Raw genomic sequence first — 7179 nt, 5'->3', positions numbered from 1 at the left:
AAGCAGAATAGAGTTGAATAGAGGCGAATAGAGCCAAATGGAGATGAAACGAGACAAATTGCTTTGAATGGCGTCGAAGAGAATCAATTCGAGTGAACTAGAGCAGGGTAGGGTAGGGTAGAATAGAGTAGACCAGAATGGAGTAGAATGGAATCGAGTGGAGTCGAATAATGATGAATGGAGTAGAAAAGAGTTGACTAGAGCCAAATAGGGCAGAATAGGGCCGAATCGAGCCAAATTCCACCAAACCGAGCCGATTCGAGCTGAACTGACCCAACTGAGCTGATTTGAACCGAATGGTGCCGAATCGCGTCAAAATCTCTCAAATCAAATTGTATAGATTAGAGTAGGGTAGGTTAAGGTAGGGTAGAGTAGACTAGAATAGAAGAGGACAGAACAAAAGAGAAAGAATAGAGTCGAGTCGAGTAGAGACGAATAGAACCAAATGGAGACAAATCGTGCCCAATCTCATCGTATGGTGTCGAATCACTTTGAATGGCGTCGAATCCCTGCAATTCGTGTTGAACCGTGTTGCATCGAATCAAATCTATTAGAATGGATTATAGTAGAGTAGGATAGGGTACAGCAGATTACAATAGGATAGAGTAGAAGAGATTAGAATGGAGTAGAATGCTGGAGTGGAGCTGAATGTTTTTGAATGGAGTCGAATGGCATCGAATACAGAAGTTGAGTTGAATAGAGCTGATTAGAGCCAAATCGAGCCAAATCGAGCTGAACTGAGCCAAATCAAACCGATTTGAACCGAATGGACCCCGTTGGAGCCGATTCGAGCCTAGTCACATCGAATCGCGTCGAAGAGTGTTGCAATGCGACAAATCGAATTGAATAGAGTAGGGTCGATTAGGGTAGAAGAGAAGAGAATACAACGGAACAGAATAAAACAGAATAGGGTAAGGAGAGTAGAGCAGGGTAGAATAGAGTAGTGTAGAGTAGAATAGAGTCCGATAGAGCCGAATCGAGCCGAATCAATCCAAATGCATAGGAAATAAGACAAATCGCGTCAAATAGAATCGAACCGATTAGAGTTTGTTAGGGTAGGGTAGAAAGGAATAGAGTAGGATAGTGTAGAATAGAGTGGAATTGTTTGGAATGGAGTCAAATGGAGTGGAATAGATACGAACAGAGTAGAAAAGAGTCGAATAGAGCCAAATAGAGCGGAATAGGGCTGAATAAGGCCAAATAGAGCCAACGTGAGTCGAATGGAGCCTAACTGAGCCGAATCAAGCTGAATGGAGCCGAATCCAGCCGAATCGAGCCTAATCAAGCTGAATCCACACGATTCGAGCCGAATGGAGCCGAAAGGACCTGAATGGAGCAAAGCAAGGCAAGGATCAAACGGGACCCAGTCAGACCAAGCTGGATATGACCAGATGCAGCCGGGCATAACCAGATCAAACCAGGTCGAACTAGACCCAACCGCATCAAGCCAGATCCAGCCGGGCCTAATGGATCCAAGTGGATCCAATCGAATGCAGGTGGATAGAAGCAGATCCAGCCGAGTACAACCGGATCCAGCCAGACATAAAAGGATCCAGTCAGATCCGAATGGATTCAACCAGTTCTAAACAGATACACCTGGATCCAACCAGTCCCAACCACTTCCAACCGGATCCATCCGGTTCCAGTCTTTCCCATCTGGTTCCAACCGGATCCAACGGATTGGAACCGGATCCGTCCGGTTCCAACTGGTTCCCTGTGGACCCAGCCGGATCCATCAGGTTTGAACTGGTTCTAGCAGAATCCAACCGGTTCCAACCTGTTGGAACTGAATCCATCCGTATCCTTACGGAACTATCCGGTTCCAACCAGTCCCATCTGGATCGATCTGGTTCCAACCTGTTCCATCCGCATCAATCAGCTTCCAACCGGATCCATCCAGATCCAGCCAGATCAATCAGGTTTCAACTGGTTCCAGCTGGATCCAACCAGTTCCAGTCGGTTCCAACTGGATCCATCCGGCTCCAATCTGTTCCTTCCGGGACTATCCGGTTCCAACCGGTTCCATCCAGATCCATCCGCTTCCAACCGGATCCATCGAGATCCAGCCATATCAATCAGGTTTCAACTGGTTCCGGCTGGATCCAACCCGTTCCAGCCGGTTCCAAATGGATCCATCCGGTTCCAACCGGTTCCTCCTGGAACTATCCAGTTCAAACCGGTCCCATCCGGATCCAGCCAGATCAATCAAGTTTCAACTGGTTCCAGCTGGATCCAACCGGTTCCAACCGGTTCCAACCGGATCCCTCCACCTCCAACCAGATCCAGCCGGATCCATCAGGTTTCAACTGCTTCCAGCTGGATCCAACCGGTTCCAACTGGATCCATCTGGTTCCAACCGGTTCATTCTGGAACTATCTGCTTCCCACCGGTTCCATCCGGATCCATACGCTTCCAACCGGATCCATCCAGCTCCAACCGTATCCATCTGTCTCCAAACACTTCCATCCAGATCCAACAGGTTCCAACTGGGTCCATCCGGTTCCAACCGGATCCATCCCGTTCCATCCAGTTCCAACCGGTTGCTATCGGTTCCATCTGGATCCAACCAGATCCAACCTGATCCCTCCTATTCCAAGCGAATCCAACCGGTTCCATCCGATTCCAACCGGATCGAATCAGCTCGAACGAATCTCGTTGAATGCCATCGAATCCCAACAAATTCCAACAAATCGCATCGAATCGCATCGAATTCCATCCAATCGCGTCGAATCCCGTCACACCCCTTTGAATCGCATTGAATTTCGTCAAATCACGACGAATCTCTTCAAACCCCATTGAACCCTGTCGATTCTTGTCGAATCCTGTTGAATCGTGTCAAATCGTATTGAGTTCCGTCACAACACGTCGAAATGCTTCGATTCCTGTCAAATTGCATCAATGGCATCGAATCGCTTCAAGTCGGTTCCAAACCCGTTGAATTCCATTGAACCGCATCAAATGGCTTCGAATGGCGTCTGGTCGGGTCGATTCCTGTCACATCCCCTCGCATCTCATTCAGTTGGTTGAATCGTGTCAATCTGTGTCATGTTGCACTGAATCCCTTCAAAGAAAGTCGAGTGCCGTCGAATTGGGTCGAATCAAGTCGAATGGCATGGAATCCCGTCGAATCTTGTCGAATCACGTTGAATCCTGTCAGATTGCCTCTAATCGTGTCAAATCGTGTTGAATCGCTTCGATACCTGTCAAATCCCGTCGATTCCCATGAAATGCCGTCCAATCACATTGAATGGCTTTGAATCGGAACCAATGGAATAGATTTGAACGGAATAAGGTAGAGTAAGTTTGAGTAGGGTAGACTAGGGTGGACGATAGTAGACTAGAGCAAACTAGACTAGTAGTCTAGACTATTACCCTAGGCTAGTAGCCTAGATGAGTAGACAAGAGTAGGGTAATGTGGGATAGCGTAGGGTAGGGGAGCGAAGGGTGGAATAGAGACAGTAGAAGAAGAGAAGAGAAGAGAAGAGAGTTGAATTGTGTTGAATTGCCTCGAGTTGCATCGAATATCATCAAATCATATCGAATCGCATTGAATAGAGTCTATTAGAGCAGGGTAGTGTAGGATAGAATAGACTAGGACAGGAAAGAGTAGAATAGAATACAATACAGCAGAACAGAATAGAATAGTATAGATTACGGTAGTGTAGGGTCGTGCAGAGTAGAATCGAGTAGAAGAGAACAGAATAGAATAGAATCGATTAGGGTAGGGTAGGTTGGAATAGAGAGAATAGAAGACTAGAATAGAACAGAACAGAGCAGAATAGAAAAGGATAGATTAGCGTACAGTAGGTTAGGATGGGGAGAATAGAATAGAATAAAAGAGAATAGAGTCGAATTGTATCAAATTTCGTGGAATCGCATGAAATCACATGGAATAGAATAGATTAGAGTAGGGTAGGGAAGGATAGACTGGAAAGGAACAGAATAGACCAGAACGGCATAGAACACAACTGAAAGGAACAGAACAGGGTAGGGCAGGGTAGAATTGAGTAGGGTACTGTAGAGTCAAACAGAATGGAATAGAATAGATTAGGGCAGGGTAGGGTAGCACAGGGTGGAATAGAGAGTAGAAGAATAGAAGAGAAGAGAATACAATTGAAAAGAGTCGAATAGATTAGAGTTGGACAGAGTAGGGGAGGGGAGGGTAGAATAGAATGGCATAGAACAGAACACAAAAGAAAGCATAGCAGAGAGTAGAATAGGGAAGAGTGGAGTTGAATAGAGTCGAAAAGAGCCAAATAGAGCTGATTAGAGCCGAATGGAGCCGAACTGAGCTGAATCAAGATGAAACGAGATGAATCGAGACAAATCGAGCCGAATTGCGCCTAATCGCATTGTATCACGGAGAATCGTGTCGCATCCCGTCAAATCGTGTCGAATTGCATCGAATCAAATCGAATTGTATTTGAGCTCAATCGCGTCGAATCGTGTCGAAATGTGTCGAGTCGAATCCAATGGAATAGAGTAGGGTAGAAAAATAGAATAGAGTAAAATAGAACTGAACAGAAAGAATACAATAGAATAGAGTCGAGTAGAATAGAGTAAAGCAGAATAGAGTTGAATAGAGGCGAATAGAGCCAAATGGAGATGAAACGAGACAAATTGCTTTGAATGGCGTCGAAGAGAATCAATTCGAGTGAACTAGAGCAGGGTAGGGTAGGGTAGAATAGAGTAGACCAGAATGGAGTAGAATGGAATCGAGTGGAGTCGAATAATGATGAATGGAGTAGAAAAGAGTTGACTAGAGCCAAATAGGGCAGAATAGGGCCGAATCGAGCCAAATTCCACCAAACCGAGCCGATTCGAGCTGAACTGACCCAACTGAGCTGATTTGAACCGAATGGTGCCGAATCGCGTCAAAATCTCTCAAATCAAATTGTATAGATTAGAGTAGGGTAGGTTAAGGTAGGGTAGAGTAGACTAGAATAGAAGAGGACAGAACAAAAGAGAAAGAATAGAGTCGAGTCGAGTAGAGACGAATAGAACCAAATGGAGACAAATCGTGCCCAATCTCATCGTATGGTGTCGAATCACTTTGAATGGCGTCGAATCCCTGCAATTCGTGTTGAACCGTGTTGCATCGAATCAAATCTATTAGAATGGATTATAGTAGAGTAGGATAGGGTACAGCAGATTACAATAGGATAGAGTAGAAGAGATTAGAATGGAGTAGAATGCTGGAGTGGAGCTGAATGTTTTTGAATGGAGTCGAATGGCATCGAATACAGAAGTTGAGTTGAATAGAGCTGATTAGAGCCAAATCGAGCCAAATCGAGCTGAACTGAGCCAAATCAAACCGATTTGAACCGAATGGACCCCGTTGGAGCCGATTCGAGCCTAGTCACATCGAATCGCGTCGAAGAGTGTTGCAATGCGACAAATCGAATTGAATAGAGTAGGGTCGATTAGGGTAGAAGAGAAGAGAATACAACGGAACAGAATAAAACAGAATAGGGTAAGGAGAGTAGAGCAGGGTAGAATAGAGTAGTGTAGAGTAGAATAGAGTCCGATAGAGCCGAATCGAGCCGAATCAATCCAAATGCATAGGAAATAAGACAAATCGCGTCAAATAGAATCGAACCGATTAGAGTTTGTTAGGGTAGGGTAGAAAGGAATAGAGTAGGATAGTGTAGAATAGAGTGGAATTGTTTGGAATGGAGTCAAATGGAGTGGAATAGATACGAACAGAGTAGAAAAGAGTCGAATAGAGCCAAATAGAGCGGAATAGGGCTGAATAAGGCCAAATAGAGCCAACGTGAGTCGAATGGAGCCTAACTGAGCCGAATCAAGCTGAATGGAGCCGAATCCAGCCGAATCGAGCCTAATCAAGCTGAATCCACACGATTCGAGCCGAATGGAGCCGAAAGGACCTGAATGGAGCAAAGCAAGGCAAGGATCAAACGGGACCCAGTCAGACCAAGCTGGATATGACCAGATGCAGCCGGGCATAACCAGATCAAACCAGGTCGAACTAGACCCAACCGCATCAAGCCAGATCCAGCCGGGCCTAATGGATCCAAGTGGATCCAATCGAATGCAGGTGGATAGAAGCAGATCCAGCCGAGTACAACCGGATCCAGCCAGACATAAAAGGATCCAGTCAGATCCGAATGGATTCAACCAGTTCTAAACAGATACACCTGGATCCAACCAGTCCCAACCACTTCCAACCGGATCCATCCGGTTCCAGTCTTTCCCATCTGGTTCCAACCGGATCCAACGGATTGGAACCGGATCCGTCCGGTTCCAACTGGTTCCCTGTGGACCCAGCCGGATCCATCAGGTTTGAACTGGTTCTAGCAGAATCCAACTGGTTCCAACCTGTTGGAACTGAATCCATCCGTATCCTTACGGAACTATCCGGTTCCAACCAGTCCCATCTGGATCGATCTGGTTCCAACCTGTTCCATCCGCATCAATCAGCTTCCAACCGGATCCATCCAGATCCAGCCAGATCAATCAGGTTTCAACTGGTTCCAGCTGGATCCAACCAGTTCCAGTCGGTTCCAACTGGATCCATCCGGCTCCAATCTGTTCCTTCCGGGACTATCCGGTTCCAACCAGTTCCATCCAGATCCATCCGCTTCCAACCGGATCCATCGAGATCCAGCCATATCAATCAGGTTTCAACTGGTTCCGGCTGGATCCAACCCGTTCCAGCCGGTTCCAAATGGATCCATCCGGTTCCAACCGGTTCCTCCTGGAACTATCCAGTTCAAACCGGTCCCATCCGGATCCAGCCAGATCAATCAAGTTTCAACTGGTTCCAGCTGGATCCAACCGGTTCCAACCGGTTCCAACCGGATCCCTCCACCTCCAACCAGATCCAGCCGGATCCATCAGGTTTCAACTGCTTCCAGCTGGATCCAACCGGTTCCAACTGGATCCATCTGGTTCCAACCGGTTCATTCTGGAACTATCTGCTTCCCACCGGTTCCATCCGGATCCATACGCTTCCAACCGGATCCATCCAGCTCCAACCGTATCCATCTGTCTCCAAACACTTCCATCCAGATCCAACAGGTTCCAACTGGGTCCATCCGGTTCCAACCGGATCCATCCCGTTCCATCCAGTTCCAACCGGTTGCTATCGGTTCCATCTGGATCCAACCAGATCCAACCTGATCCCTCCTATTCCAAGCGAATCCAACCGGTTCCATC

Source organism: Elephas maximus, chromosome 12 (genome assembly GCF_024166365.1).
Source record: "Elephas maximus indicus isolate mEleMax1 chromosome 12, mEleMax1 primary haplotype, whole genome shotgun sequence".
Lineage (NCBI taxonomy): Eukaryota > Metazoa > Chordata > Mammalia > Proboscidea > Elephantidae > Elephas > Elephas maximus.
The sequence above is the reverse complement of the archived record's forward strand: the minus strand, read 5'-3'. Positions refer to the sequence as shown.